The sequence below is a fragment of the Hipposideros armiger genome, unplaced genomic scaffold (assembly GCF_001890085.2).
Source record: "Hipposideros armiger isolate ML-2016 unplaced genomic scaffold, ASM189008v1 scaffold_62, whole genome shotgun sequence".
Lineage (NCBI taxonomy): Eukaryota > Metazoa > Chordata > Mammalia > Chiroptera > Hipposideridae > Hipposideros > Hipposideros armiger.
The window spans coordinates 3,665,313-3,676,319 of record NW_017731412.1 but is presented as its reverse complement, the minus strand read 5'-3'; the positions used below and the strand labels follow the sequence as shown (position 1 = coordinate 3,676,319).

Sequence of the window (11,007 nt, the reverse complement as noted above, 5' to 3'; positions counted from 1 at the left end):
GCTTAATTTTACATAAAAGTCCATGAGCTATAAATCAGATTTTGTTACCTAATTTTTGTACTTAACACCTTGTTTTTAAAACTCTCGTTGTTGCTGTATGATTATATTAAAATATATGCGTATATTTTGTGTATGTGTATTTGTTTCTAACTCGTGCCTAGGGTTCCACAGTGCACACTGCCCACATTTTCTGTATCATCCCCCTAGAGATGGACACCTAGGTTGTTCCTAATTTCTCTCCACCCCAACCAGCACTATAAAGAGTTGTGTAAGATTTCCCCTGGAGGTACATTATTGGATCCTAAAATCTATCATACTTAAATCAAGATAGATGTTATTCAAGTCATGTTGATAAACATGCCAAAGCCACTTGGTGGGTAACTTTGCCCAAGCCCCTTCTCTCCATGGGTATATATTTCCCTTCATTTGTGTAAAGAAAGGATTTGGATGAGAAAGTCTCTAAGGGCTCTCCCTGCATTTAGACTCGACTACTAATTTTCAAGCCAGCTGTGTTTATCAAACAAATGGAAGAAAAGTTGGACGAAATATGGTAGTCCATCATCCAAATATTTGGAAGTAGCCAGTTGTTCAGCATCTTGTAGACACCACCTACGAGGCTTTTGTCTGTGTTCTTAGGGGCTGTTTCAGGGGGTATTTGTGTTATTTTAGGTTCCCAAGAGTTCGTCTCTTTCTCTCAGAGCGCTAATACAGATTCAGGCTTGCAGGGGTCCTGCAGTCCCTTAGGAATTTGGGCTTCAATTTTGTTCAACTTAGGGCTGGTATCTATATCTATCTATCTATCTATCTATCTATCTATCTATCTATCTATCTATCTATCTATCTATCTATCTATCTATCATCCATCCATCCTATCTACCTACCTATTTATCCAATTAGCTATCTTTCTATCATTATCTATCTATCATCTATCTATCTATCTGCCTATCTATCATCCAACTATCTATCTTCATCTATCATCTCTATTATATCTATCTAACATATCTATCATCTATCTACCTGTTTATTAATGGGGGCAGGGGAGGTTCAATATTTATGGGGTTAATGAGAACATTGACTGAATTCGAATAACATGATTCAGACAGATATGGGTTCAAGTAACTAGCTGTTTAACCTTGAGCCAGAAAGCACTTCTTGGCCCCTTAATTTTCTTATCTACATATTACACAATGAGGATGGTAATGCTTGCTTACTTTACTGACTATTGTGAAGATCAAATGAGACCAAGTGTAGTAAAAACTTAGCTTAGGACCTAGCACAGAATAAACCCTGTAGAAGTTTAGTTAAAAAAAAAAAATCCACAAATATTTTGACATTCTCCCCATGGTGAAATGGCAGGCTATGACCCTTTCAATTGAATATGAGTGGGCTTGGGACTGCTTTGACCAATTAAAAAATGATGCAAGTGACACTATATGACTTCTGAGGCTAGGTCATAAAAGGCAATGCAACTTTTGCCTTATTTGCTGGAACATTAGCTACTGGGAAAGAAGTCTAATTACTCTGAGGCTGCCATCTTGGAGAAGTCACTGGTAAGCCCTTAGGCTGACAGTTTTATCGGAACCCAGCATTGTATTCTCTTAGCAAATTTCAATTATACAGTACAGTGTTATCAACTGTAGTCACCACGTTATACATTAGATCCTCAGACTTTATTCATCTATGGCTGAAAGTTTGTACCCTTTGACTAATCTCTCCCTATTTCCCCCACCCCTCAGACCTTGGAAACTTTTCTACTCTCTATTTCGATGAGATTGACTTTTTTCTTGTTTTTAAGATTCCACATACAAGTGAAACCATGCAGTATTTGTCTTTCTCTGATTGACTTATTTCACTTAGCGTTAATGCCCTCCAGGTTCATCCATGTTGTTGTGAATGGCAAAATTTCCTTCTTTTTTTTTTAATGGCTGAATAATAATAGTCCATTGTGTACATGTACTGCATTTTCTTGATCCATTCATCTGTTGAAGAACACTTAAGTTCACCCCATACCTTGGCTATTGTGAATAATGCTGCGATGAGCATGGGTGTACAGATATTTCTTTGAGATCATGGTTTTGTTGGGAAGACATTCTAACATTGATAATATCTAACATTTATCCAGGGTTTACCTTGTGCCTGCTTCTTTGTTAAGTGCTTTACAGATTGTTCTTCATTTAATCCTCACAGTAACGTGGTGAGGTAGATACTTTTTTATTTGTAATTTAGAAATGAAGAGACAGAAACTTAAGTAATTTCTCCAAGATCATGTAGCTAACAACTTGCTAAACTTGAATCTGAACTCTGGTCTCCCTGACCCATATAATGAGTATTCATGGGATGACCACTCTGGACGTTGTAGTTGAAGAGACAAGATTCATTGTGAGGAACTGACCATGGCCCTTGATCAGGAAAGTTTCCATCCTTTACTAGCCCCTTTCCTACTTCCCATCTGAAAACTAACCCTGTTTGTTTGTTCTTTGTTTTTTTGGGGTTTTTTTTTAATTTACCATTTTAGTCACTTTCTTTTTTAACTCTATTGGGGAACAGCCATGGTCATTGGTTATACATGGCTTTCATGCTACCATGGCATAGTTGACTCTTTTAGGGAGAGTACAGCTCACAGTGGCCCATGCGGGGATCGAACTGGCAGCCTTGGTGTTATGAGCACCACGCTCTAACCAACTGAGCTAACCGGCCACCCCTGAACACTAACCCTGTTTTGCCAGAGACACCCTCTGATATCAATTCTGCCAGAGGTAAGGGTAGGGGGGTAAAGCTTTCCTAGAGAAACCCAAGAGAAAGGGACCCTCAAATGTCTGTCCCTGGAAGGGAACTTCTTTATAAAGGGGTAATGTGAAGGTATACAATTGCCCAAAATGGTGAGAGCCCTCCAATAAACTGAGGCAGCCCCCCCTTGCCCCACACGAATCTGAGGGCGGCAGATGCTTTGGTCTTAGCAGGTCCGGAAATGGAGGGAAGACCCTTAGGCCTCTTCCCCCGGCCCAACCCCTGCCCTTAAATCCATAACGTAAGTGAGCATAACCATAAAGCCACTAATAAAAACATCTCCACCGGCTCTATTTACCCAGCTGTGTATCTCAGGATCTGCTGCTGACATTTTTAATACTCTCATTTCTCTGTCTTCCAACAGGATTCATTTGAAGCAGCCCACAGGGAAGGGTGTCGCTGAGGAAACAAAACCCAGGCCCCCCCAGGCCTCTGACTGAGGGGACTGAAGCATGCTGGGAAAACATTTCCACTTGAGGAGCACAAAGGGACCCCAGGAGTCGAGGAAGCTGGCCTGAGGCCAACCGGAGGTATCAGGGAGGCTGGGCCCTAAGAGGGAGGTCTGTGGATAGGGCTTCAGAGCACTGATCCCTTCCAGTGCGCAGATAAACAGCGCTCCCAGCTTTGGCTGCAGGGAGGGCGTCATCCATTGAAGTCAGATGGTAGCAATGCTGGGGGCCCGCTGATGTTTTTGAAACCTTTTTTTTTTTATGAATTATACTGTGTCCATAAGGGGAACACACACACACACACACACACACACACAAAACTTACATGAACAGCTCAATGAAATCGCAAGGTAAACCACCCATCCCACTGCGCCCAGGCCAAGAAACAGAACACTGCCCAGCCCCCTAAGCAGTCTCCCTCTGTGGCCTCTCAATCACTATAGTTTACCCCGTTTCCAAAAGTAACCCCTATCTCGACTTGTAACACCAAAGGTGAGTTTGGCCTGTTTCTGCGATGTCTATACATGAAATGATTCTTTTGTAGCTGGTTTCTTTTACTCAAAGCTGTGGTGAGCTTTGTTCATCTCTGTGCTCTGTGAGGCTGTGTAGTGTTGAATATCCCTCCATCGTACGAATATATCATGAATCATTGATTGATTCTATGGCTGATGGGCATTTAGGGTGGGGTTATTGTGACTAGCATCACCATGAATGTTCTTCTTCCGGTCCCTTGGTGTATTCGTTTCTGTTACATACACACGTAGAAGTGAAATTGCTAGAAATTGTAAAATTCCTAGGTGAAAGCACATGGAAAGAGTTCTTTGACATTGGCCTCGAGAATGCTTTCCTGGATGTAATGCCAAAAGCACAGGCAACAGAAGGAAAAATAGACACGTGGGACGACACCAACCTAAGAAGCTTCTTGCCCAGTACAGGAAACCATCAACAAAATTAAAGGTAGCCTGCATCATGGAAGAAAATGTTTGCAAACCATATCGCCGATAAAAGGTTAACAGCCATACTCTGTAAGGAACTCCTATAACTCAACAGCAATAAAACAAATAACTCGATTAAAAAATAGGCAAAGGAACTGAATAGACATGTTTTCCAACGAGGAGATAGAAATAGTCAACAGGCATATGAAGACATGCTCACCATCACTAAGCATCAAGAAAATGTAATTTAAAGCCACAGTGAGATATTGCCTTACCTCTCTTAGGGCGGTTATTATTTTTTAAAAAAAATCAAAAGATAAGTGTTAGGTTTGGAGCACAGGGAACCCTCGTACATTGTTAGTGGGAATGTAAATTGGTGCGGCCACTATGGAAAACAGTATGGGGGTTCCTTAAAAAATTAGTAATAGAGCTACCATGTGACCCAGCAATCTCACTTCTGGGTAGATCACCAAAGACATTAAAATCAGGATCTCAAAGAGATACCTGCACCCCCGTGTTCATTGCAGCATCATTCACAATAGCCAAGACATGGAAGCAACCTAAATGTCCATGATGGATGAACAGATAAAGAAAAAGTGGTATTTACATATGATGGAATCTTATGAAACCTTTAAAAAGAAAGCTACCCTGTGATTTGCAACAACATGGATGAACCTGGAGGACATTATGCTAAGTGACATCAGCCAGACACAGAAGGACAAATACTATCTGGTGCCACTTATATCAGAATTCTAACATAGTCAAACTCATGGAAGCAGAGAGTAGAATGGTGGTTACCAGTGCCTGGGTGGAGGGGGAAGAGGGAAATGTTGGTCAAAGGGTATGAAGTTTCAGTTTTGCAAGATGAATAAATCCATAGCACAGTGCCTGTGGTTAACGATACCATATTGTGCACTTAAAAATTTGCTAAGAGGGTAGACCTTTTGTTAAATGTTCTTAACGTGATAGATAGATAGATGATAGATAGCTATAGATGATAACTATAGAGATAGATAGATAATAGATAGATGATAGATAGATAAATAGATGATAGAGATAGATATACATAGAGCTATAGATAGATGATAGATAGGAATAAAAAGAAGATAAGCTGTAAGATTTCCAGTTGTAAATCAATATAATGACAATGAAGAAAGAAAAAATTTAATAATGAAGTCTATTTTATGTCTCTAGTTTAAATTTTTTTAATTTTAGATATAAGTTAATAAAATCATGGTTAAATTATCTTGCATGCTTACATAGGATAATTTAGTTGGAACAAATAATCTTTATTGTGCATGGAGCAATGGATATTTTCATATATTCTGCCTTTTCTCACTCTGTTAAATGATCTTCCTCGGCTCTGGGTGCTTTTGAGTTTTCAATCTCTTGTTTATGTCTTGTTTTCCATAAATTAGATTGATTTTTTAAAAAAATTACTTGCTGTTATTGTAAAAAGATGGCCATGACTGAATAACAGGGGTATCTGATTGCATGAGGGAGTCTGGAGAGCCCTTCTGATGAAAAACTGAGTAAGTGTTCACCCAGGAAAGAACAGGGGAAAGGATGTTCTAGGCCAAGGGAACAGCATGTTCAAAGGTCCTGAGGCAGGGAAGACTTCGATCAAAGAACTATCAAAGGGTCCGTATGGCTGGAGCACAGACAATGGGGGAGAGTGGGTTGAGGCCATGGGGGAGAGGTTGGTGGGAAGCAGAACTGGGCTACATGGGAAATATAAGATTTAATCCTAAGGGCGTTGGCAAGTCACTGATGTGTTTGAGGCCAGAATGTGGCATGATAGAAATCTGCATCTTTGCCTTCAGCATAGATATTGCTTTGGCCGCTTTATGGAGAATGGACTGTAAGAGGCCGAGAGTGGGAGCGCTTAGAAGGCTGTGACAGTAGACCCAGTGAGGGATGTTGGTGGCTCCAGGATGGGGGCAAAGGCGACAGAGTGTCAGAGTGGGTGGATGCCAGGAGATGAGAGGATGGGACATGACACCAAGGATTTCTGAGTTTCTGCTTTAAGCAAATTAAAGGATGAAACTGCCATCACTTCCTGTGATGGCAGAAGACTGGCGGAAGAGAACTCGGGGGTGAAGACCCACGCTGATCAAGAGTTCAGTTCAGATGCACCGATTTTCAGGGCTCTTGGCTTTCGGCAGAGGAAAACTGCAAAGAGAGAGCCTGAGCATGGCTGCTTACCTGCAGGAAGTTAGTTCCCTGCTTTGTGTTGAAAGCTGCAGAGGGTGGCAAGGAAAAGTGGAAGCCGTCATCTTGAAACTCACATTCTCCTGAAATAAGCCAAACTGTGCTGACAATCCATTATTCTGTCTCCTCCAACGGGGAGCTGGGGGCATGTAATAATGTATCAGGCATTTGGTGTCACAGTCAGGGGTTTCCTGGGTCAGTAGGCACCTGCTTCTCGTGGTCTGTCCTCCATGGAGTGGGGTGGGTCTGGGTGGCAACATTCCAGCTCCCTTCCCCAGGGTCCCATGTTGAATTCTGAAGCAGCTGAACCAAGGGAAGGGAGCAGTCGGAGGCTTCGAAGGGGAGGCCCCTTCATCGCCCCTTGACTGCTGACGGTCCTTCCTTAACCCAATACATCCACATGCATACCTGTTATGCACGCGTGGGGTAAAAAAATTAATACTTCTCCTCCCACCTTCTAATTCTTTCTAGCTGGGCTAATAATGATCAAATGAACAGAGACAGATTCATAGGAGAAAATCAAGGTTTTAATGCATGCACCTGGGGAATTCACATAAGCATGAACATTCCGAAGACAGTGAGGCAGCACTGGGTATATGTGACGTTTTTGGACCAAGGAGAAAGGGAGAGGAGAGGGCAGGGGATTTGATGTCAGAAGTGAGAATGGGTGACTTACACGTAGTTGAGGAACACCGGAGTTCACACGGCAGAAGTATTCTTGCTGGGCAACTCAGAAACAAGGGGACATAGGGGGCATCGAGCTACCAGCCCCCGTCCTGCCCCCCATCCCCGCCAAGCCCCCCTACTTACCATACTCAATTCAAATTAGGCTAAGGCGAACATCCTAAGAGTTCCTTCCTGCAGCAGGTTTTTCTATCGGAATCTCTTGAGCAGGAAAGGTGGGGAGGGGTCAAAGGTTCTTTCTGAGTCCTTTGTTTCTTAATAAACAGCTTAAAATCAGTATCCCAAAAAGCAGCTTCAGGGTAGCAAATTTGGGGTTCCCTTCACATGCGAGGTGCACGTGCTCTCACTTCTGTGTCACAGATACTGGCATTCGAGTACATCTGTACACACACACATGCACGCACACGCACACACACACACATACACACATGCACTCGCACACACACATATACACACACATGCACACACACTACACACACGTGCACACATGCGCGCACACACATACATGCACTCACACACATACATGCACACACACACACTACACACTGAAAGTAGGTTGGCTGGTGACCAAGCCTCCCAATTTGCCCAGAACTAAGAGGTTTCCTAGGACACAGGACTTTCAGTGTTAAAACTAGAAGAGTCCTGGGCGAGCTGTGTTTATTTGGTCACGCAACGTTGGGTCATTGTCCTCACATCTCAGATTCTCTCAGAAAGCAAGAGTGCAGAGGTGTTAGCAAGTGCTAAAGGTTTATTAGTAACCCAAATACATGAAATGTTTCCATGGGCCCCTTTCACATTGAAGACGAAACTCTGCTGCTCTTTTTTTTTTTTTAAAGATTTTTATTGGGGAATTGGGAGATGGGAACAGCACTGGGGAATTGAGGGAAGGGGAACAGACAAGTTGCTGTCCTTTTGTTCTTCAGTCTAGTTGTGGAGGACGTTGCTTCACTGGCCCAAGCTGGCACCATCATTGCGCTCTTCCTGGGCGAGGCAGATCAGTCGCCGGCTTCTGGACGGCCACTCACTGCGGCTGCTGGACGCTCACACTGGATGCTGGCTACACACGGTAGCCCACGGCAACCCACTGCCACAGGGGCTGCAGCCTACGCCATCACTGGCGAATCATGGCAGCCCAGCTCCAGGTTGAGCTGTTGTTCAGCATCTTAGCTGTGGAGGGCAGTGTCACTGGCCCTCATATGTGGGATCCTAACTGGGGCCCTCTGGCATCCCAAGCCAGCTTTTAACCATCGCGCCACTCGGCCGGCCCCTCTGCTGCTCTTTTAAGCCACATTTCTAGCCAGGTCTCTACGCCCGCCATACACGCTAGTCCTAGGGCCGTGGTCTCTTACGCCTGTGTGCGTTTCTAAATGTCGGTCCTTCTGCAAGAAACAACTGCCTCCCCTCGAACACCTTGGGCACCCCTGAACCATCTGTCACCTCCTTGGGAAATTGCCTGGCTCCCTTTTTCAGCCTGGGTATAGACTTGATTTCCAAAACCCCAAGATAGAACGCAGAGCCGGTTCCTCTCCTCCAATCAAGTGGGTTTCCATCTAACATTCAACAAAATGTGGTTTGGAGCCCTAAGAGATGCCGAGTGGTGGGGATACAGCAGGGAGACTCTCAGTCTGCCTGGAGCTGGCATTCTGCTGGACGAGAAGACACAGAGAACGCAAACTCCCTGGTCAAGAAAAACATGACGGAGCTGCTTCCTGCTGCCACCAACCCTGCCAGACCCAGTGTGAATTCCAGCCCAAGCAAGACAAGGGCCTTTCTAGGGACAGCGAGGTGAGAATGATGAAGTCTCTGTCACTTGGTAGGAGAGGGACAGTGTAGTGAGTTGAATGGTGCCCCCCCCAAAGGTATGTCCACCTGGAACCTGTGATGTGACCTTATTTGGAAAAAGGGGTCTTTGCAGATGCAATTAAGGTAAGGATCTTGAGATGAGACCATCCTGGGTGAGGGTGGGGTCTAATTCCAGAGACAAGTGTCCTGAGATGACAAGGGGAGAAGATACAGTACAGAAGAGGATGCGAAGATGGAGGCGGAGACTGGAGGGGCGCCTGTGGGAGCTGAGGCTCGCTGGTAGCCACCAGACCTAGGAGAGAGCCATGGAACGGATTCTCCCTGAGACCCTTCAGAAGGAACCCACCCTGCCAACACGTTGATGTTGCACTTGTGGCCTCCAGGACGGAGAGAGAATAAGTGGCTATTGTTTTCAGCCATCCAGTTGTAGTCATTTGTTACAGCAGTCCCAGGAAATGGATACGGACAGCAAAAGCTGGATTGATTCCAGGAGGCATATTCGCAATGACACAGTGAGTGGATGTCCTGTATGTCAGGCTGTCTCCCTCGGAAGCCAGAGGACTGCCGCTTTGCCAGCTCAAGTGGGGCTATGGCTCTCACCAAGAAAAGCCCGGCATTCACCGCCCGGCTCACCCCGGTCCTCACCAAATCCTTCTTGAACACCAGCCATACTCATCCTTTAAGTGATGCTTTTGTGCTTAAGTTAAAACTCACACAGAAGTGTGTCACAATGCCCCATCTCCTTGTCTTACTCTTGAGGTCTCTTGGAAGTCTTATGCTGAAGACCCCCAAAGGGGAATTTTCTTGGGAACCCCCACCAAAACACACCCCAGGCTGGGTTCACGCCTCTCCTCCGGGCTCCCACATGCCCTTGGGTTTACATCTATTGGAGGCCATCAGGACTGCTTGGCATTTTCTGCTAGAATTCAGACTCATCGCTTTCTCAGGGTGGGAATAGCGTCCCCAGATCCCGGCATCATAACCAGAAAACATGGGGTGCTCAGTAAGCTGGTCCAGTACTTTAGGATTCACGTCTAGTACATGGGACAGGGACCTCGAACACTGGTCTCAGATCTCTGTGGTGTGCGGACTTAAGAAGAAAATGGCAATGATAAGATGCTTGCCTGGAAAGCCCTCCATGTACCAGGGAGCAGAAACATCCTTATTTTGACAGAGGTGAGCCTCTGAGGGTTTCATAATCTGAGTGGGGAGTGAGATGAGATAAAACAAGTCCTTTTTTTTTTTTTAACCCTTTCTATCTGGCCTTTGGGGCTATGGGTAAATAGCTCTACTTACTGGAGTTGCTGCTATTTCTGTCTTTGAAAACAAGTTAGTCCTACTCCTGGATGTGTATTTTTTTCTTCCTTGAGCTCCTGGAGACTTGGTTCTGGGGAGATTTGTTAGGTGAGCTGTCTCGAGGTGGCAAGGCGGGGGGGCATCTTTCATCAATTGTTAATTCTGGTTTTAGCTTTCCAAGGCTCAGGCCAGCCTCAGAGAAGCACAGACCTGCAGGTAGGACATGTGTATGCTCAGCAAGCAGCTGAGCAGAGAGGGAGGGAGCCGTGAACTTGAACTTGGGTGGGTCATGACTCCCGTATGCACGGATGATGACAGTAACTGCCAACATTCACCGAGAGCTTGTGGCTGCCAGACCTGTTCTAAGCATCTACATCTATACCATCCCGTGTTATTCTCTCAACAACTCTGTGAGGGAGGCACTGATGTTAGTCTTACTTGAGAGATGAGGAAACTGAGGCACAGAGAGGTGGAGTAACTTGCGCAAAGTCACTCAGCTTCAGGCAGTGGTCGAGCTGGGATTTGAACCCCCAACTAGTGCTCTTGACTACCAGGCTGAAGTTGCCCCGCCAGTATCTGTTTTGTGCCTTTCCATCTCTTTCTCTCACTCTTGCAGGAACCTCTGCGTAACCTCATGCCAAGTTCATTCCCACTGCAATGTGGAACCTGGGAGAGTCCATTCCCCAGAAAGGAACCATGCACTGGGTTAGTCCCACCCCTCCTTAAACATGACCCCTGTCCTTTGCCTCAGGTTCAAAGGCTTGACCTTGCTTCATGCCACAAGACGTCACTTGATGTACCAAATGCTCTTAAGGTGAACTCAGTCTTTCTCAGCTTTGTGA

General features: G+C 45.0%; 1 non-coding gene across 1 annotated transcript; it reads right to left on the bottom strand.

Annotated features, from left to right (window-relative positions):
* Nucleotides 1–2,623: 2,623 nt before the first annotated feature.
* On the bottom strand, nt 2,624–2,697 carry TRNAM-CAU (transfer RNA methionine (anticodon CAU)). Its single transcript has one exon. It is a non-coding gene; the product is annotated as a tRNA-Met (tRNA).
* Between the last annotated feature and the right edge of the window lie 8,310 nt (nt 2,698–11,007).